The sequence below is a fragment of the Triturus cristatus genome, chromosome 2_1 (assembly GCF_964204655.1).
Source record: "Triturus cristatus chromosome 2_1, aTriCri1.1, whole genome shotgun sequence".
Taxonomy (NCBI): domain Eukaryota; kingdom Metazoa; phylum Chordata; class Amphibia; order Caudata; family Salamandridae; genus Triturus; species Triturus cristatus.
Window position 1 is genome coordinate 431,070,498 of NC_140581.1, and position 22,539 is coordinate 431,093,036.

General features: G+C 45.0%; 1 long non-coding RNA gene across 2 annotated transcripts in view; it reads left to right on the forward strand.

Annotated features, from left to right (window-relative positions):
• Positions 1–2,970: 2,970 nt before the first annotated feature.
• The window catches only part of LOC146865414 (uncharacterized), a 341,143-nt gene continuing 321,574 nt past the window's right edge, over positions 2,971–22,539 (forward strand). For both annotated transcript variants that reach the window (XR_014970150.1, XR_014970149.1), the window contains exon 1: positions 2,971–3,110. This is a non-coding gene — a long non-coding RNA (uncharacterized LOC146865414). The remainder of the gene's footprint in view (positions 3,111–22,539) is intronic.

Consider the following 22,539-nt stretch of genomic DNA (forward strand, 5'->3'; position numbering starts at 1 on the left):
TGAAGACCGCCAGACGCTGACGCCAGTAGGCACGCAAGTATCACCACTCCGGTGGTTTGAACCCTTTGAACTATTGTGAATCGTTGTTTGTTTGTTTTGAACAAAGTTGCATAGGGATGTAGCATTCTACAGTCTAGTGGTCCGAAGTGATGTCACACCACATCCGCGGGCCAGGCGTGGCCCGCGGGGATCCAATAAAGGGGGCCGCCTGCTCAGGGGCGGGGTTCCCAACTAGATACTACATGCGTGGGTGTGCTGTGTCGCGCTTGCCCGCTGCGTGCTGCGCCTGCCCACGAGGTCACCCTGCGGCCCGTGATACCCGTCAGAGCAATATGTATTTAATTTGTTTTATAGTGCCTCTCATACCAGTGTATGGTGTCAGAGCACTTTATATCACACACACACACACACACACTCAGATCATGAATAATATGTGTTTAGAAAATGTTACAGAAGACAAAGGGGACTACAAGGTGTATGATTCACATGTCATCCATACTAGTATGCATTTTTTTAAAGAGTGATTGGTCTGGAGAAGCACAAAGTCATGATTCAAAACGTAACACAGTGATTAGGATTGGCTTTACTAATAAGAATGTATTCCTACCCAAACAAACCCTTTTTAGCATCAAGATAATGAAAAACTGGGAAGAACATAACTTTCTAATCTGTACCACGCATTTTGTATGTGGCTGTTTGATGGCAGTTTATAGCTCACTGTGCTAGATGAGAATTGTAATTTATGAACTGCACAGTAACAAAATGATATTGGTGACAAAAGCTGTAACCCACTGAACTATGCACATAAAATACAGTTCCGTGGTCTGAGTAGTACACGTTCTTTGCAGCAGGCATATTAACCCTCTCTACCTTAGATGGGTCAAAACTGTCACTAGACAAAACTCCTGCCTCCTTCCAGAAGGAAGATTAATCACCAGAGATATCTTGACACTTTCATTTTACCTGAAAACTACTGGATGTGCAAGGATCTCTGCAGTGGGTGCTTTTAAAACCAGAACTTATTTCAAAACACACAGAGGGTGGAATTGAAAGTGAGTGTTGATTGGATTATGCTGGCCAGCTGATTTTCTTACTGGAGGCTGATATTGCAGCTCTGCTACAAAGCCCCCCCAGTAACAAAAGTGCCCCTCCCCCACCCTTCCAGCCTCCCTGGGAAACGCCAGGTGCCAGGTACAGTCAGTTCAGCCTTGTACAACAGCATTATATAATGAATCCAAGATCTTTAGAACAACCTATCCCTAGTCCCTAATAGAGCATTCTCACAACAGTCGCAAAACAGTAGTCCATCACTCCTAAGGTCTTGTGCATCCGTAGTACTTTCAAACAGGCCTCATGTGCAGTTCCTCACTGCTCTGCCTTCACTGTACTGTAACTCCCACTCAGTCACTAGCCAGACTATTCTGACTCATCTGCTAAAACTCACATAAAAATGTGTAATCTGTATTTCCCTCTAACTGCCCAGGATATCAACATTGCTCATGAACAGGCATCTCCTCTAGGTTCAAGGTTATTGTTTTGATATTAGACCTTCAAAAAAGGACCAGCAGACAATGCACAGTGTACCCAAACAATGTAAGTCCTACATCATTATCATTTAAAAATCATCTCTAAAATTAAAAACAACTCTGTAATTATCTGTCAGAATTCAGTGTATAAATTACTGTATTTCTCTTTTTAAAAAGGTATTAAGTACAACAAAACTGAGCATATACACAGATTACATGATTTGTGTCCTGGACACCACTGCTGCCATATAAATCACTTAGCATTCTGAGTTTGAAATACTAGACCAGCTATCCGCATTCATTTCCAGAAGTAAGCCTCCTGTCCCCAAGGGATGTCGGTAAGTGTAAGAGTGCCTTTAAAATTAATAGAGATTTGAACTATAAACTAAACCTCATATTGTATCATTAACATCCTTGACGTAGTAGTGCCCCAAACCTTTTGCTTTCACTCCCTGATTTTTGCTGAACTTGTTTTTGGTGGCATTAGGACTCTGAACTTTATCCTGCTAACCAACGCTAAAGTGCTCGCTCCTTCAAGGATAGTAAAATTGGACTACAACTAATTGGCACATTTAATTTACTTTTATGTCCATAGTAAATTGTACCACATGAACCAAGGGCCTGTAAGTTAAATGCTACTGATGGCAGCAGCTCTCCTTGTGTCACCCACTAAAGTAGCTTGTTGTAACCTGCCTCTCAACATAGCTTGTTAGGTCTCGTCTAGCGCTTGCCCTGTCTCTACGAGCCATGCAGTATCTAGGAAATGGCCTGAAAAAACACCCATCTTTTTCATTGGTTCCTGTTGCTGTCCTTTAGAAATGCTGGCTTTTCATTGGTGAATACACTTAGTACTCCATACTGTTGGAATTTTGTATCCTCCCATTAGGACTGCTTCTCTTATATGTGTTCTTACTGTATGGGTTATTTAAACTTAAAGATAACTCTTTTTTCAGTTGGCTTGCTTCTTTGCTCATGAACTATTCTGTTTACTTGTTTTACATTGACACCAAGCATTACCAGCTACGCACGCCCTTTATCTTTAAGTATGGTGGCACCTTTCTTTTGTTCTGCACCACAGTCAGTGCTTAATTTGTGCCGGTGCTTTCCGGTGCTTAGCACGGCACTTAATTATTAGGGCCGGGACTACGCATCTGCTGCGCTTGTCACACATTGATGTCTTTAAAAATGTACCTTACTGTACTTGGTGCAGCTGCTGCCGCAGCGTGGTCACGTCTTCCGAGTGCGAGTCAAACTGCTTAGCCTGCCCTGAGGCAGTGAGGCTGCTTGAGCCCAAGCGAAGATTCATAAATTAATATATATGTTGCCGCAAGCGGCAGCCCTTAATTCAGTGCAGTTCTACATTTTGGTTCGTCTGAAGGGGGCAGGGGCTGTGTGCGCAGCGCATGCGCAGATTTATTTCACAGATAGTCACAGTACTGTACTACTCGATGCGGCGATGCCTGCAGAGGCTGGCTGCTTAACGTCGTCGTCTGTCGGACCGGGCTGACTTCAGCAACGTCGTTGAGGATGACCCGTGGTGACCTGCACCCCGTCTGGTTTTAGGAGATGAAGATATCCTCAAAGGTAAAAGGGCCTGGAGTTAGCCACTTTGAAAAAAGTTCTGAGACTCCACGTCTGGGAGCAATTGTGTGAAACACACTACAGTCACAGTGGTCGAAGTGGGCGGGATCGGAAGCGCACGGCGTGCCCCTACTTCTTGAATTCCAAGTATTCTGTTCCCCTACTTTTTTATTTTCAAAATGCGTCCCAGGACGCAAGAAATCACCATCGCCTATAAACAGAGCTCGACGTTTCCTGGCGTTCGAGGACAGGCGGCAGAGAAGTAACAGGACTCTGTCTTTTCCTTCTTGCTCAGAGAACAAAAATACAGTGTCCACTTCTGCTCTGCCGCTTCAGCTGTCCCCCTCCCACTCTTTCATTCTTCCCTCACTTTCTGTCTAGCAGTTCTTTTACTGAAAACTGTGACTTCAAGATGGGGTTCTCACTCTCTTTCCTCTCCTTTCTTTTATTTGTTCCCCTGTGAAATGGATCCAAAAAAGAAAATCATTTTTGCTGGAAATGTCGTATTTTAATTCCAAAGTGCAGCATCTGGAATAAAAGGTTAAAAATATGAAAAATAACTAAATAAAGTAAGACAGAGTGGTAGCAAACTGGCCAGGTTGATTTTATTCACACCCAAACACATTAGCGCCACTTTTACATGACTTTGCTTGTGAAGCGCTATTTTTGTTTTCTTGTCTTTGTTTTCCCTGGGCTTGCAACTAGTGCACCAATCCTGGAGGTACTGCAATGTGGGGATTGGAAAACAAAATGTGTACTGCGGCTCTGCGTCCAGGGATGTGGTCTTTTTACCATACTGCTAACGTTTTGTCAGGATATCAGCAATGGACATTTGAAATGGATCCATTCAAGGCCCTGTAGTCAAGTCCTTAACTTTTCAGGCAAAAGCACTCACTGATTACTCACTGATTTCTGAATAGTGAGTGGAAAAGCGTTAAGGTAACCATGTTGTTCCTGATTACATTTCACATGGTTTGCTAAATTTTGCATTCCCTACCAGTGTTTGCTTTTTCCCGGAGTTGTTACTTTTTATGTAGGCCGCATATTGCTCTTGTCTACTGCGTAATTTAAATTGAGCCTCATCCAGGTGTTTATAGCTGGCAGCAATTGGGTTGTAGTTGAAGGCAGTGTGAGTTTTTCTCAGTGGGGCAGTATGGTGTTCAGCGGGGGAGAGGATGTGGCACTATGGCCAGAGCTGCTGAATTTGGAACTGGGGAACCAGGTTCAGCCTTAATAACCAGTCCACCAGACGACTCTCCTGAGAGAGCAGAATCCCATGCTAGACCTTAGAAGGCTTCGCAAGACGTTAGAAGCGCTGGTGTCTTAGCACCAGCAGGTGGACCCTAGCACTGGCAAGTCTGGGTTAACCTTCAAGGTTTGTCCACCACAATCCATGCTAAAGTTCACCTCCAGTCTTGCAACAGGCCTATGAAGCAGCACAGCCAAGAACAACAGTGACTCTGTCACTGAGGTCACACGACCCATGAGAAGGGCCAGCTCTAGGGCAGTGCAACCGGTGTGACTGGGCGGTGGGCGCTGACTTTGGGTGGAGGCATTATGTTTGCAAGTATATAAGGTTTTAAAAGTGCTTGCTGCCTCCTTCCTGGCCTCCAGCAATTTTCGGCAACAATACAAATGTCATGATGACTCTGGTGTTTAATGTTCTTCCTAGAGAGAGAGCGGAGTTTTGTCTAGTGGAAGTTTTGACTCATGGATAGGTAACACAGAGGGTTAATGTACCTGCTGCAAAGAACATGTACCATGCAGATCACAAAGTGCACATAATGTAAATCGGTCAGTGGGCTACTGCTTTTGTCAGAGAAATCCTTTTGTTGCTTGCAGTTTAGAAGTTAAAATCCTAACATAGAACAGTGCGCTATTAACTGTCATCTAAGAGCTGCATACAAGAGCAAGATATAAATTAGAGCATTGTGTTTTCCCCCCAGTCTTTGGTTACCCCACTGGAATTAAATATGCAGCCGCAGTGTTGACTAAATTATGCATTAAAAAAAGGCTGCAGAGTAATGCAGTATATATTCTTATATTTTATTATTTTGACATGTGTACACGTGCTAACAGTCTATGGAAAATGTTTGCCTTATCAGTACCAGTGTAACATACAAATGCAACGGTGAGAAAGGTGATCAGTCAACCTTTGCAGTAAGCCATCCACTCCACAGCAAAACAAGTCGCATTTTTTATTAACTTTTGATACGTTTGCACTATAAACAATTTATTAGTTAAAATTGTCAGATTATGCAGCAGATCTTGCATTATGAGGCAAATATGGCAAAGCCATAATGATATAGAAAACATTTGCAAACTAGGATATTTTGCCATTCATGTTTGAAATGCTCTTGTGGAAAAAGGGAGAAGTGCTGATGACAGAGACACCATGGCTCGGAGACAAATAGCTTGTGATTCCACTTTTAAGCATATTTGGGATATTCTGTCATTGGAAACATATCCCACTTTGTGATTGTATTTTAATGTCCATAACTCATATTACGCCTTAAATGATCATGTGTATCCATTGGATGATTAACCTGGACAGTGAAATGCCAAACAAATACTAAAAATTGGGATGTTTGCGCATTCTGGCCACACATCCGGCTCCGCCCACTGATCTAATCCTCAGGTTATTCCCGCCTTCTGATTCTCCGCCCACAGTTCCCCTACTTTTTTTCCCCCACTTAGACCTCTGACAGTCTCTCATGTAAGTTTCACTCCCCCCTCCCAGCACAAAGGGTTAGCTGAAGTCTCACCCATTCCATTAATGACTGCTCTGTTATAATTAACCCTTGCACGCGAAATATGAGATTCCTGGAGGAAAGGTTTGTGACAGTGAATATATCACAGCCACGCTGGAAGCACCATCCTCCCTGAAAAGGGATTTCAGGAAATGAAGGCCTTACAGTTTTTTTGACGCAGCTAAATTACCAGAGCATGACAATTAGTAGCACAGGGGTAATAACTGAAAGGCAGTTACCTAACCAGCTGTGTTTTCTTTCCGCCAGCACAGCCATGTAGCTCACCATTTACCTTTGTGAATATTTCTTATTATACAGAAACAGTGAACATTTAAAACTTCCTTTTTTGTGGAATTCATTTGAGGGTACATTGCACTGCTGTTCATTCGTAAACGAGCACAACACTCAGCTCTCTGAGGCGCTTGTTGAACAGTACTTAGTTATGGGTGCCCCGATGGCAGGGTACAAAAACAATTATGTATGCGTCTACGAGTTACTAAAATCATAATCTGATGATGATGGTCGGTCCTGTAAAATAACACTCCGTCGGGCATCCGAATTTCTGAGGCGTGCCGCGTCACAAATAAATCTTGACTGAATTAATTGACTCAAGCACATGGAATGCGCTCCAAAAGAATTTAATTAAAGAGGAGTTTGGGCTCACTGGCCCAAAAGCTTAGAGGCGAGACGTCTTTAACTCCGTTTGAGAGGCACGTGGGCACGTCGCTGTCCCTGATACAGCTGCAGTCTTGAGCACTTCTGTGAGAGACTCCTCACTGCAGTGCCACTGAAGATTTCACTTATTATAACACAACACTGAGAGGCCCATTGTTGGGTGTGCCTCGATGTCCTGTTCGATAATTCTCCAAATATATTACAAACAGAGGTGTTGTCGGATTTTATTTTGCGCAACAATGATAGCCTAGTTTTACCCATAAACTGGGGCACTACATTACATTCCGATTTTGGTATTTAGCGCAGGCAAAATCCGCAGGTCCTGGGATTTTCTTTGCATACTTCCCCGATAAACTGCTCCACGTTTTACCGGCTGGAATTTAGCCTGGCGATGCGGATGTCCCGATAAATCCCCACAAATCCTAGCCCTGCCCTTGATATGTGCGGTTACAAGTTACCACACGTTGCAAATTGCAACTTGCAATTATACGAGACCCCTGTTACTGCAAGGCGACACCTTTAACACTAGCTGAGAGATGTCTGTTATTGGAAGACAGATTAAGTCTTGCTGTGATGTTAGAGAGACTACTGCCTGTCATTGACAAACAGGTAACTTCCTCTTTAGGCACATCCTACTGAACACCCAGGCACCCAAGTTGCCCAACTGAATAGTACTATAAGACAGTAGTATATCGGGCGAGAAGCAGAAAATTACCAGAATCAATAAATAACAAAAAGAGTAAAGACTGCCTTATTAGTAGAGGTCTGCTGTTTGCAATGTAACACAATAACTCCAATACAACAACAAAATACCCCACTTCACTTACACAAATTGTGCTCTTATTAATGCTCTTATTAACCACCCGACTCTTGAAACTCGTGGTGTTGCAAACCTTCTCCCCCAACTGCAACTTATACCATCTGTCACCCCTACTCCCGCTTCATCCATGTATCCACCTATACCAGGCCACACACAGTTTTCATAACTTTCAATCTCTTGCCCCTGCACCTTCTAAGGTGTCTTATTTGTTTGCTCCCCTCATGCCTGCTGGGCTGGTTAGACCTTCACAATGGTTAGACAACCAGGAAACCCCGTTAGGGTGTCATCCTGCCCCACCACAACATAAAATCACCCACCATCACTGATCCTTCTAGCACCACAGGCTCTTCCCCTAGATGCTTACCACCTTTTCTCTTAAATTCAGCAGAGACGCTTATTTGCCATGAAAGACAAATGCACACCATCCGAAGAGAATTCCTCTACCATAATGTTGCTGTGTGCAAGTACTCTCTGAGACCATGCATATCCTCAAAAGACCATCTTATCCTCTGTTTAGTTTCTTTCTCACTCTGCCTAAGGCCGCATACTTACTGGCCCCTTTCCACACTCTTCTCATGCCTGACCACCACCAGTGTGTTTCATTTGTAACAAATTACCTTCATCATTTTTAGCAGCGCCAGTTAGACAGTTGCACTGCCTAAATTGTAATCACTGAAGTGTATAACTATGACTCCAAGCTAACCTCTTCCCAAAAACATATCCACCAAGGACAGTGATTGATCATATTGCACGTAGCCATGTTCCCGGTAGGAAATTGTCTTCCCGCTGATATGTACTCCCGAGCGAACTTCTAAGAACTTAGGGAGAAAAGGGTAGGCAGCAGAGAGAGAGAGAGACAGAGGTAAAGAGGGGTGAGCCGTGAGGTCAGATACCAAGAGAGAGAGATGACGGAGCAAGAGATGGGTGAGGAGAGAAGGAAAGATATATAGAAAGTCAGGGTGTTGAAGGAGGGATAGCAGGTAGAGCGAATGTAAAGACAATCAGAGTTAGAGGTAGACAGGGGGGGTGTGGGTAAGAGAGAAAAACAGAAGCGAGTAAGAGAAAGAATACTGAGGGCTGCTATTATGCTCCCAAACAGGGCGTTACACATCTGTGATAGTTTAACAACTTTGAGCGATGTTTGTAATGTTTAGGACTGACAACAGGATTGTGGGGAAAATGTACTCTAATTTGCTGCATAGAAAAAATATTTCTCTAGTATGGCCTGCAACAAAACTCTAGTCCAAATTATCTATAATACATTAGGCCTTGGATTCCTACTCCAGAATGTCATTACATTGAAGTTTATTTTTCAAATGTGTAAGTTTGATGTGTTAAATAAGTCTGCACAGGTGCTCACGCCCGAACATAGATGTAAAGTTATCCCTCACTACACCTAGTAGTAGCTACAACACACAGCTCGTGCAGGAAGCTCAACAAAGAATCCCTGCCAGCACAGCTTCTCTGGGATAGGCTCGGGAATCGGGATAGCTTGCAGTGGTTTCACTCTTCTTACCATTAAACAACACAGGCCTGCCCTACATGCTGCCTGAAAAGTGCCCTTGAGGCCTTGCTTAACCCAAGGCACAGGTCTGCTTTTCCTATCTGGGTAAGTGAGTTTTCCCCATTTCGAGGGAGGCCGGCTCACCTCGCCAGCCCATTCCTGAGATTGCCTGAAGGTAAAGTGCCAACCATTCCGAATGTGACGGCAGGAGTAGGGTCCCTGTTAGCAGTGCCAGTTGAAGATGTAGGTGGAGCCAGTGGAGGGAGTGGGTGGAGCCAGAGAAAAGTAGGCGTGGCCTCCGACAAATATTTTAGCACCTGCACTTCATATTTTACAAATTAAGCACTGACCACAGTGCTTGCCCACCTATAATCAGCTTGTAATTGCAGTGGCATTTTTAGTTTTTAAACACACACTTCACGCGTTTATCATGACACCAAGACTCGAACCGGCCGGCACACGCTTTACGGCCACCTGATCTTTCAGCATGCTGTGCTCCGGACAGATTTAGGTGCCACAGCACGGTGAGAGAGCCTTACCCGGCGCAACACACTACTCCCCAGCTAAGTGGCAACAACGCTCAGCCGTTGGCATTCTCCGGTCGCGCCTCCCTCTTCATGTCATTTATAAATAATAAGTGTAAAAGTGTTAAGCTTACCATGTTTTTCCTGTTTACGTTTCACATGCTGCACCCATAAGTATGGCAGACCCGCCTTCTGTTCTGAACGACGCGGCTCGCCCACCTCCATTTTTAAAAGACTTTAACTATACTTTAACTCTCAGTGCGGCTCCTATTTCACGAGCGCCCCGCTTTATCTTCCACCGCTCAGCTGTTAAAAATGGTTGTATTTATTTCATGTTTTTATCTGCATGCCCCCTCCCCGCCCCCACCTTCACTCTTGTGTCTTCTCGCATGCTTTCTCTTTTGCGCTACACTCCTGGCACGACACGGTGAGAGCTCGGAGCAGTCTTCCACCCCCTCATCTGGCACACCACCCTGCTCCACAGCTAAGTGAAAACAACGCTCAGCCATTGGCACCCCCCCCCCCCCTCCCTGCACATTACCATTTGCAACACCAATAGCTCTAATATTAAAGAATGCAAGACCTATTGTATTGCAAATGCTTGTTTAATATGGTAACTTGGTTTCAAACTTCTCTGTACTACAAGTCTTTGCATGCAATCAGTGGCAATGTAAACATTTCGTAGACCGCACCAAAGCAAGAAATCCCTCATTAACGAGGCAGAACTTTAGAATTTCTGGGTTAGAAGTATCTTCTTGTTCCCCGCGAATGAACCATGGATTGGTTTCATCCAATAGATGGCTGCTTGTTTCTGAAATCACGATAGTACAGATTTCCATGTCTGGCCATTGGTGTGCCCCCATGTCTCTCATAGCCAACCCCCGACTGGAAGGCCAAGACCTGGGAAAACAATGAGCAGGCACCGGAAGACCAATACTGTGGGAAAGTGCTTCTTGGAGAAGCTCAAGGTGATGTAGCATGGTTCACTTCGACTCTTCTTAGCTTTTAGTGTCTTGTTGTTTAGTTGCTGGAACATCAAACGAAGCACTTGCAATCTATTAGGCGATCGTCCCCACCCAAGGCTCGCTTATGCAAAGTGCATTGCAAATGCGCTCAATTAGATGAGAAAAACCCCCACCTCTAACAGAAGAAGCATCCTCTTAGTTTGAAACCATTTGCGAGAATCGAGGGCAGTGTGTAGGTAAGGAAATGAAGTGAACCTTATAAGTCAAACTGGGTAACAAAGAAGGAGATCTACAAGATCTACAGTGCTTAATTTGTGCAGGTGGTTGTAGTTGGTGAGCAGCAGCACACATTTCTGGGGACATAAGATGTTGACCCAGAATAAGAGAGAGAAAGCACAAAAGGAAGAAAGGAGGAACACAAAGCTTGGAAACCAGTAAAGGAAAGAGAGAAAGGAGGGATTAAAAATAACCTGCAAAAGTGAGGTAAAGAGACAGTGTGGGAGAAAGAAGCATGAGGGGAAATCAAGGCTATTAATGGCAGTTTCAAGGGCAGGAAAAATACGAATATATTCAAAATTCCCCTGGCATCAATACGGTGCCAGCACTGGTACCATTAAAACCTGATAACAATGTTTTTAGATTTGTAATCATTGTTTAGATATAAGCTGGTATAACAATATAATACGTCTTTATCATATATTCATGTTTGTTTGACCCTTTTATATTTATTGTGAGTTGTGTATTGTATAGTTGCCAGGAGCCTTCGCATTCAGCAACTCCGGCATTTGGCAGCTCTGGCTGTGTGATCCCAAGAGAATCCGCGAAACAATGTGCTTATTTTTTCACACATTTAGCACCGAATGGTCAGATAACCAGACAATAATTCTGAAGAAGGCTGTCTAAATACTTCTGGGCTTTAAATCCCAGAATGTATTCAATACCACAACAAAATAAATCTAAGTCAATACGTAGGTGATATGGGGGGGAGCCTTCAGTGCTCGAATATGGTCACACCCTGAATGAGCTCCTTCAACCACCCTTAATCTGGCAATAGAATCTGACATTGGTACCCATGAAACTCTGAAAACCTGATGGAGAATGGCTGAACTGCCACTGAATCACGAGAATGCAAGTGTAGAGTGGCCACCTAAATAAGCACGTTAGGCCCGAAGAGGCCACTGGTAGTGCGGCGGTCAGCTATTGACCCAGGCTTCCCAGCAATAAGCAGCGACTCTCGGGAGTGGGGAATCGGAGGTGGCACTGTGGCATGCTGCGCTGGGGAGACCTGAGATGAGATACTGATTCTTGAGGCGGCGGTTGGGAGTACCAGGGCTGACGGGACCCGTACAATGGATCCCAGCGCTCTGAAAATTGAGACCGAGGCTAACTTGGTCCTACTTTTGATGATAACAGCCTCCACCTGATATTTTCTGCACCCTGGCCCTCACCAACACCACCAAACACATACCTTCACATAAAAAGTGCAACAGCTTCCTAAGTTAAAACACCACTGTGTCATGATACACTGCTGCATACAACATCATCGGCAACCTACAAGCTCAACAAAATTTAAGCTGTCCTCCAGGACTCCATCAATTATGTTCAGCTTTTAAGAACTGGTGACATTTTAACTTTGGGCTTAATTTGCTTATAAAAGGAACACCCCACCCCCTCTTTGACAAGCACATAACTATGATCCTGTAGAACAAGGGGCCCATCTTTATATATGCCAGACACCTCTTGTAACAGAACTCGCTGTATTTGTCAAACATAGCGCATATTAGTGAATAATGCATATATTTTATACAAACTTCAGAGCGTCAAGGACCCTGTGGGGGCCTTGCCAGCAGGGCACTGCTACTAACCTCCGGCCCATTGCCAATATGTTACATACCTCCAGTTGGCACTGCCCACTCTATCTCTCAACAAAACAGGGAAGACAGGCCTTTTTGCAGCTTAAGCTAGCATTTGACACCAAACGATCCATCAGAGCTCATGATGGAGGTGCATAACCTGATAGTTCATATAGACAGACACCACTGTAGCGGAGGAAGATATTGACACAATTCTCCATGACATGAAACAAAGCCTTCACATGATAGATGGGAAGGTCGACAATTTAACCAACCGGATGGAACGGATGTCAGAGAGACTTGAGAAACATGCTGCCAGAATGGACATAGTAGAAAGAAGGGTGCAGGAAATTAAAGATGAGAATGTTGATACCAAGGATGCACAACCCAAGACTGAAATGACACCAACTATAATCACAGCTAAAAATGGGGACTTAGAGGCCAGATCATACCAAAACAATATCAGAATCATAAGCTTCCCAGAATCCACTTCCACAGGTAACATGGAAACCTTTGTGGAACAGTTACTAATTGACCTCTTGGTAAGACCAAGCGTCTCAACAACATTTGTAGTCGAAAACTCAAACCGGTCACTGGCACTGAGACCGGTCCCGGAAGCCAGGGCTAGGCGTGTCTTAGCCAAACTCCTTAACTACAGAGACCAGGGTGCAACACTTTAAAAGGCTTGTGAATTATACACTCTAAATCACTCAGAATCCTCTGTCTCACTTTTCCAGGATTTACCAACCAAAGGGCAAGAATCCAGAAGATTAATTCTACCTGTCAAAAAACACCCTCCACGAACTAAACATACAATATGCTTTACCATTCTCACTTCTATGTAAAAATAGGAGAGAAATTTCACACGTTCAATGATTAACAGCTGCAACTCAAGTCACATAAGTAACTACTGTACCTAGACCTAGCTGTTGCTAAGAATTGAGCTACTGCAGCATTTCCCACAACAATGGATGAAAATAATTGACTGTTAACAACCAGCTTTACATTCAACTATATGCAACATCACAACCGCTAGTACATAATAACCTAAGTTCCTCTAATTCTTAGACTATATAACACACTTTTACTTTGATGCTGAAAGTCCAGATATGCTGTTGTCCTCTGCTGGAAGTTAGTTAAGGACTTGAATACAGAGTCCAATTCAGATACATAAGCAGAGGACCTGCTTTGACCTCACTACAATATTGATGTCTTATGCAATATGTCATATTTGAAACTGAGTTGTTGTTGATGAGGGATGGAGTTCCATTGACAGCTATTGGGATGCTAAAAAAATAGAGCAGATTCAGAGTTTCGGTGGTGTTGCAGGGTGCTCCAATATGAGTTGCTCTCCACCAAAACCTTGGGAACTAGCTAGAGTTCCCTGATTCCATTTTTACATAATTTATGTTGCACTCTAAGCCTGAAAGGGTATTGTCTTGACTTATACTCGGTGCTCCATTTTATCTGGCCAAAGCTATTCCTCTCCAAAGAGCTCTAATACGAGCGAAACACATGTCAGAGTTTGCAACTTGGGTTGTATTTTACCAATCCATAGTTGTAATACTGTGTCTGTGGTAAAAGGCTTTTGTAATTTTTCAGCTAAACATGGACGGCATTAGCTAACACAGTGCTTAAAGACTTTGCTGTAAAAATGACAAGAGTGTTTGTGACTTTCTAGCTCGGAGTCGATGGCACTGTGCTAACCCTATGCTTAAAAACTCTCCAAGAAAAATAGACATTTGAGGTGAGCAGATTCAGAGTGTTGGTGGTGTTGTAGGGTGTTCAAAAAGAAGCTACTCTCTAGCAAAATTGAGGAAATATAGTTCTAGAAAGTCACAAAGCCTTTCACCATTTTTACAGCAAAGTCTTTAAGCACTGGATTAGCTGGAGCCAACCATGCCTAGCTGAAAAATGACAAGACCAGATATATATGAGTGCATATATATATATATATATATATATATATATATATATATATATATATATATATATATATATATATATATATATATATTTATATACACTAACTAGAACTGGTAGTTATAGTTAGTACCTTGTTTCCATAGGAAGACTTTTTTTGTTTTGCTGATAACTTAGGCGCCATATAACGAATCTTCACAACATTTTCAAAACTAGCTTGTCAGTCACTTCAGCATCTGTATTTTAAGTTTTGGGGTTATCCGTTGAGGTCCGAGAAAAAAGGAGGGTCCCAAAATGCGTTTTCCCCATGCAATTTTCTATAGGGATTTTAGACAAGACTACAGCCCAAATCGCTGAATGGAATTACACCAAATTTGGCAGAAAGCTAGATCTTGGCCACAAATAGTGCTTTGTGTAATTTAGTGTAAATCTGTTCAGCAGCTTTGGAGTTATTAAAGTAAAAAGATTTATGTATATCTAGAGATGCGGATCGGGGTGGATCCGCCAACAGCAATTCCATGATTGGCTGGCCCCAACCTGAGAGGAAAGTTGCCATTGCCCTTTTGTGCATCGGGATACGGTTCCCAGGGGGGGAATAACATTTAAAAGTAATGAAAGGGGCCAGGGTAGTGGTACCCATGGGACTGATGGAGGGGTCTGCGAGGGATCCCTCATGGGCAAGAAACTGTCCAAAAATGTTGTTTTTTAGCAGGTGAGGATCCACAGAGCCACCCAGATTAATAAAAAAATAAACACTTACAGCCACTCACAGATCTGCACACCTAGTCACACACTCACAAACCCACTCACACACCTATACTGCTACTCACACACCCACTCACACAGCCACTCACACACCCACTCATTCACTCACACAACCACTTACATACCCACACACCGACTCACACATCCATTGAGCCTCTCACTCACCCACTCAGACACATAAAACCACTCACATATGCACACAGCCACTCACACCTACTCGCACACCCACAACCACACCTACTTACACACTCACACAGCCACTCACACACCCATATAGACACTACTTGATGGAGAGTTCCCCTTAGGTTGTGGGCACCCCCTTGTGATTTTTACACTTGGCTTACACCCGAATGGCATATTTAATTTACTTGTAAGTCCCTAGTAAAGTACTACGGCCTGTATCCAGGGCCTGTAAATTGAATGCTACTAGTGGGCCTGCAGTACTGATTGTACCAACCACTTCAATAGCCCTTTAAACAAGTGTCAGCCCTGTCATTGCAGCTTGAGTTTGCACTTTTAAAACTGCCACTTCTATCTGGCAAAACATCCTTTCTATTTAATACATATGAGTGAGAGGAGGGTCATCCTACTGGCCCTAGAAAAGGGGGGCAGGATGAGGTATCCCACCCATGAAGGAAACCCTTACCAGAAAATATGGCCTCACCTCAGAAAAGTACAGGAAGATGTTGAGGGACAACCAGAAGCTGCCTCAGCAGTTTTGTGTGGATTGTGAGGATTCCTTTTGCAAGGCACTAAATGGCTGAGTGAGTAGCAGTGAACTAAAGGATTAACAGGAGCTATACAATTTGATTGCAAGAGAGAACATGTTCAGTCTTTGTTTTGCAGATCTGCACCAACACCTTATTGATAGTATGCCCCCTGGTCCCAGGGAGCTTACTAAGGAGCCAGACCACTGGCTCAGCACCAGGGTCTTTAAGAAGGTAAGTGGAGATAACCCCAAGAAGGTTGGCTCAGGTTCCCCCTAGCACAGTGAGGAGGAGGTCAAGGAAGACACAGGCAAGACCCTGAATAAGATGGGTTGGGGAATATCCTATGCCCCTTCTGAGAAACAAGAAGGAGTTTCTGGTGGGCAGTTGCCTAGGGTGCCCCATTTCCAACCCTGCTGTTTTGATTGTACTCAGCTAGAACACAGGCGGAGGACACTGTCTGTCCTAAGAACCCGCCCACTGGTGGGACCTCTACAGGGGTAGCTGATATGGTGCTAGGGGTAAGTAGTCTCCATGGGCATGAGGTAGATCATGCCCTAATCTCCTTTAGTAGGGAGGTGAACTCAGAGGACATGCTGGTGATCCCTGAAGGTGGGAGTCATCACTACCACCAAATTAAGATGAATGGGGTACCTGTCACTGCTCTGTGGGATACCGGGACCAGCAATGCTAGTGAAAAGGCTGGTTTCTCCAGAGCAGTACATTTGCCAGGTGTGCAGGATAACTAAGGCCCAGGAGTGAGTACCTGATTACCCCATGGCCCGGAATCCCTGGAATGGGGCGGGAATCTGGCGTAGAGAAGGCTCATAGTTGGTCCCCAGATGCCCATAGACTGCATTCTAGGAAATGACTGGGGAGGAGCCGCCGCCTGGGGTGCCCTGAAATCTCTGGCTCCTTGTGATGTTACAGATACAGACAACTGAAGATCTGCACCTGAAAGACCCCTGAATAACAGACAGTCTGTGTCACTCTTGAGGGGGGGTGATGGTTTCCTCCTCGAAGTTCTGGATCACTAGGCACCTATTCACCCTCAGAGTACAGATCCAGGGCTGAGTGGCCAGTAGCCGGGGTCTGTGCAGGTAACAGCGGTGGGGTGGTGGGACCGGGTGAGGGGATTACGACAGACGATGAGGAGGGAAAATTCATTATTTATTTAATTTTTCCTCAGCATTGTCCCTCAAAGTACCCCCCACCCAGCCCTACCGTTGTTACCTGCATGGACCGCAGCTGGTGGCCAGTCTCAGGCTGACACCCCTGAATAGGGGGGAAATAGAGTGGAAGTAGCACAAGGGATTGTTGCCTAACACCCAGGATTGTTGCCCTCCACTCTGAGAAGCTGCAGAGTTCAGAGAATCCTGGGTGGCCTGGGGCTTACTCTTAACACTGACAGCTGTCAGTGGCCTCTGTTGATTGCTGTCCTTATGGGCAGAGTTTTCCTTGGGTTTTCGACAGAAGTCTGATCCAAGGGGTGGAATGTCCCACATCAATTTGCTGGCCATGGTGGCACTGTCTGCCTACTTGGATGCATCTGTGAGCCACTTAAGTTTAGGCACTTCACATATGAGGTCCAAAGAGGAGGAGAAGGGATCCCCATGTGTCAGACCAGTGGCTAAGGAGAGTGCAGACAAAGGGATCCGACTGAATTCAGAAGGGTGTAGAACTGACAAGGGACTCTGCATAAGAGGGCCATTCTCCATGTTCTATCACCTAAGCAGGGAAGTCCATCCCATTAAGATCATTTGTATCCCCTGGCTTTTGGCTGGAGTTGTGTTGTGTTGGACTTGGCCCTTTCTGTAGGGTCATCTCTAAACTCTTTCTCTTACCCTCCTGTTTTCTGAATCTGTTTTTATTGGCTTTTCGGACTTTGCACACTTTACCATTGCTAATCAGTACAAAAGTGCTTGTTCTCTCTCTTTAATTGTAGAATTGGCTTACACCCAATTAGCACATTTCATTTACTTTAAGTCACTAGTAAAGTGTTACTGCCTGTACCCAGGGCCTATAAATTGAATGCCACTAGTGGGACTGCAGCAGTGATTGTGCCACCCACTTCATTAGCCCTTCAAACATGCCACTGCAGCGCGTGTGCAGTTTTAAACCGCCCCTTCAACCAGACAAAATAAGCCTTTTGCCAGGACTAACCAATCCTTTTTAATACACATAAGCCACTCCTAGGCCAGGCCCTGGACAGCCCTGAGAGAAGGGTGCAGATAATGTAAAAGGTAGACACAAACATGTTAGTTTTACATGTCTTGGCAGTACATTTGCTTTTCACTACTGCAATACCTACATCTCCAATAGGCTGGCATTGGAGTTATATTATTTAATCTAATAAGTGATAATTTCCAAATGGGAGCAGGTACCCAGTTCATGTTTGGTGTCTTTGGAATTGTAATGAAAACTCCTCTCACATGGTGAAGTCAGATTTTAAATTACAATTTTGAAACTGCCACTTTTAGAAAGTTGGAATTTTCCTGCCTTAGCCATTTAGTTCCTGCAGCTTGTTTCTGGGTCACATGACTGGGTGGGCTTTGTGTATTCTTCCTAGACAGCCACATACAATAGAGAGTTTAGGTGTGCCTGGATGGGTCATCATGACAGGTTGGGAGGGCAGAACTGGGCACAGCCCTACTTACAGTTGAATAGGCTGTGTCCTGCTTCAGCACAAAAGACTGCACACCTCCTGTAGTTAGTCTGGAGCCAGGACAAGGAAGTCAGAATACCTGGGGACCCCACAGAGCAACCTCTAGAAGCTTCTCTCACTTCAAAGGAAGGGCCAGGTATAAATATTGGACCTCAGACACCAACTCATCAGTACACTTCTGGACCTGTGGGTACTTTGTCTAGAAGAAGACAGCTGTGCTGACCTGCTGCCTTCTTGCCTGGTTGAAAAGGACAGACCTGCATATGTTGAACTCAGGAACACAAGGTGACTCAAAGGGCTAGCTGTTATTTTGTATATATATATTACCTACAGGCAGTCGTCAGTAGGTAGTTATAGTTAGGACCTTGTTTCTATTCAAAAAGCGTTTTTCCTTTTGCCAATATCTTTGGCGCCGTTTGACGAACCTTTGCAAAATTTTAAAAACTAATAGTTCACTCAGGTCAGCCCCTGTCTTGCAAGTTTCTGGGTGATTCGTCAAGTGGGGACCGAGAAAAAAGCGGGGTCCCAAAACGCATTTTCCCCCATGTTAATTTCTATAGGAACTTTAGACACTGCTACAGCCCAAACTGCTGAACCGAATTACACCAAATTTGGCAAAAAGGTAGCACTTGGTTTAGAAAGCGACCTTTTTTTAAATGGTGTAAATCTACTCAGTAGTTCCTGAAAAAATCAAAATATCGATATGTGAGGGCCGAGGAGAGTTTGCGAACGCTCCCGAGTACAAGCTTCATTCTGATTGGCTGCAAACACTCCAAACCAGGAAGTGTTGGCAGCCATCTTGTGAGTCACAAGAAATCAGTAAAAGAAAAAGCATAAAAGCAAAAAAGGGAGCAGGATAGGAACACCCTGATCCCCTAGGCCTGCTCAAGGGGTCCCACAAAGACCCCCAGGGCCGGAAAAAGCATTAAAAAAAGGAAATGGCCAAATTTGCTCTGGGTGCACAAATCTGGCTGTAAAAAACTAAACAAAGCGCGGGCACCCGTGCTTTGTTTCTTTGAGCCCCCGGGTGAGCCAGGTCCCGGGGAAATGAGAAAATTATATGCGGGCCCCATGGGGGCCCTGCAGCACCGGGGACCGCCACAACCCTGGGGCTTTATTTATTATGCACGGGTGGCTCACGATCCCCCTGCAGCCCCAGGGATCACCACCTCCCCACTGCTCATTATCTAAAAAAATGAAATGTGTGGGGGGCTCCTTCCCCCATGCTGCCCCGGAGACTGCCACCTCCCTGGGGCCTTATTTGAATAGGGGCGGGGGCGTCATGGGCCTCCCCAAGCCCCGGGGACCGCCATCTCCCCAGGCCTACAATTAAACTGTAGAAGTGTGGGGGGCTCCTGCCCCTCCCCACACTGCCTCGGGAACCACCACCACCTACGCATACATAAATGAAGTGCAGGGGTCCGTTGCGGACACCCGACCCCGGGAACCACCACCTCCCTCGGCCCCACTCCTGGAGCCCTCCATGGCCCTGGGGACTGCCATCCCACAGTCAGCTTCTGCAATTTCCCAGGGTGTCCACCCCGTGACATTGCTGTTTGCACGGCTCCCGCCCTGCCATGGCAAACATTGCAAACACTGCTTTGCTTGGTGAAAGCGAGAGCAGGAAACCTGCTCTCGCTTCCAAGAAGCAAAGCAGAATTGCTTTTGGACAAGGAGAGCTTCATGCCAGCAGCTCCCCTTGTCCAAAAGTAATGCTGGCTCCAGCAGGAGGCAGGGAGTTGTCTGGGACCATGGGGGCATTGGTGCCCCCCCCACAGTCCCCATCAAGTAGGCCAGGCCCCAGGGGATGGGGCCCCGGGGGCCAATAGTGGCCCATAGAAGGCGGGCCACTTGGCCCCGCTTCCGTTTTGATTTAAGAAAAAACAAAAAAAGCAGATAAGGCCGGGCCCCGGGGGATGGGAAATCTGGGCAAAAATTGGCCTTAGGAGGGGGGCCACGTGGCCCCCCTCCAAAATTATAAAAATAAAGTCTGGGCAGGCCCTGGGGGACGGGGTCCCTGGGGTTAAAAGTGGCCCAGGGAATGGGGCCACATGGCCCCCCTTCTTTAAAAAAAGGTTTTGCCGGGGCCTGGGGGAGGGGGGCCTTTCTCCCTTTTCAATTTTTCTTTTTTTTAAATGACTAAGGCACTGGGGGATGGGGTCCCGAGGGCCCAAAAGGGTTAATGGAAGGGGGGCCACACAGCCCACCTTCTTAAAATAAACAAGCATTTGCAATGCAAAAGGTTTCGCATTTGCGAGAGTTTAAGCTATTAGCATTGCAAATGACAATTCCTTTTATTTATCTGTTTTGAAAATTAACACAAATAAAAGGCATAAAAGGCATTGTCATTTTAAATGCCAACAGCTCAAGCTCTCCTTAATGCGAGACCGACTGCATTGCAAAGAAGCGGCTGCCACTGTCCTGGGCTGATTGGAAAGTAAAAGCGAGCATGGCGCGCTGAATATTGCAGGAAAGCAAATCATGCCTGCAGTGGGACAAAACTCATTAAAGAAAATAGTGCTTAACAGACTAAATAAAGAATGCCGTGTAACAACAGAAGTAAAAGGGCTAGTCCTAATAGGAGGTTACAAATGAAGACAAGGCAGTACTATGGAGGTACTAACAAGCCTATTAACGAATCAGAAGCTACCATGTACAAAGGACAATGACACAAGCCAGGGAAAAATATGGGTGGGAGTGGGCGGAGCTTGTAGTCCATACTCTAATACAGCATGCCTTGCAGAGCAGCTCATGCGCTGCCCATGCTCGACATAATAAACATAACTTAAACTAATCTGTGGGAGACGCCCTGATCTGTCAGGAAAACTCCCTTTCTTATAATTAGTTTAGATGTCTGTGTGTGTAACCAGAGGGGCACTGGTTTGAATACTGTCTGGCACACTGGGGAATAGCGCCAGGTCTCAGCCTGTAACACAAATGACTGTGAATGCATAAAGCATTAGTTTAAAAAATGTATGACACCCAATATACAATGTGCTGCCACAGTTGAAAAAAAATGCATTACAGAATAAGATCCTTAAAATGTACTAAAAGATTCAATGTTGTAATGCTGGAGGTGCTTTCAGATGTTAAAGTTTTAAAAATACACATTTAGACTGAACCTACTGCGAACCGTTTTTATAGGTTTTCGTTAGAAGAATGCATTCAGAACTAGTAACACCCTTACAAGAAACTCTCAAAAGAACAAATTTGTCATCGTGAGGCCTCGGATGAAAAGATTCATTAGAGCTGATACTGGCTCCCAAACAGCCTTCAGATTTTCTAAATGATTTCTTTCACGTGGCAGGGCACCCAGGAGAGAATGTGTGCAGCTTAAATCACTTCGCTTGAAGTCCACCAGATACATGAAACACGCACTGTGCCCTGAGCCAGAAGGAACCATGATAACACAGGTCCAGGTGTCTCACATATTCACTTCCGGACGGGGGATAGTTTCAAGGGCGGTTTATAGCATGGGACACCCCCAAATAATCTCTCAGCCGGCAGACGGCCCACCAGTGACTGTCTGCTACAGATGTTAATTACTTTCATGTCACATCTGTAGAGTCAGTGCATCCTAGGGGGGAAACACAGACAGCAGGGCTTTAAGTGGGTCAGATAAAACCGAATATGTAATGGGTCCGAAAAGGGGGCCCTATATTCATGGAACCTTTGCAGCCAAAAGCGTGATCGATTTCTCTAGAATGAGTGTAAAACCCTTAATGTGCAGTACTCCCATCATGGATGAAGTCCTTTTTTAGGTTTCACGTGTTGTAGTTCATCTTGTATTCTCATTTTGCAAGAATATTTGCCTTTTCCAGATGGTATGTGTAGGAGAGCAGGGTCTGCTTTCTATGTTCACTCCCACTTTTTACTTTTGCTTTACTGGTTTTCGACTTAGATGTGGCTGTGGGCCTGCTAATCAGACCCACAGCCCTGCCGTTCTCTCTCTAAATTGATACTATGTACTTTAGGTGCATAACCCAATTGGATAGGATCACCTTATTGGCCCCTGTACAGTGTACCTTAGGTACCCAGGGCATAGGTGTATCCTAGGCCTACCAGGGGCTGCAGCATGTATTATGCCACCCCTGGCCTGGCCTTTCATTATGACACAACTGGCTGATCACTCAGCTGGAGCAAAGTCGTGTAATCACTCCTTGCTTAGGTGTAGTATTCCTATACCTATCTTATATATAGACACATGTGTACCTATCAGCCACTCCTATGGCAGGCCTTAACAATCCTGGAGGCAGAGTGCTTGGTAACATGTGAGATGGT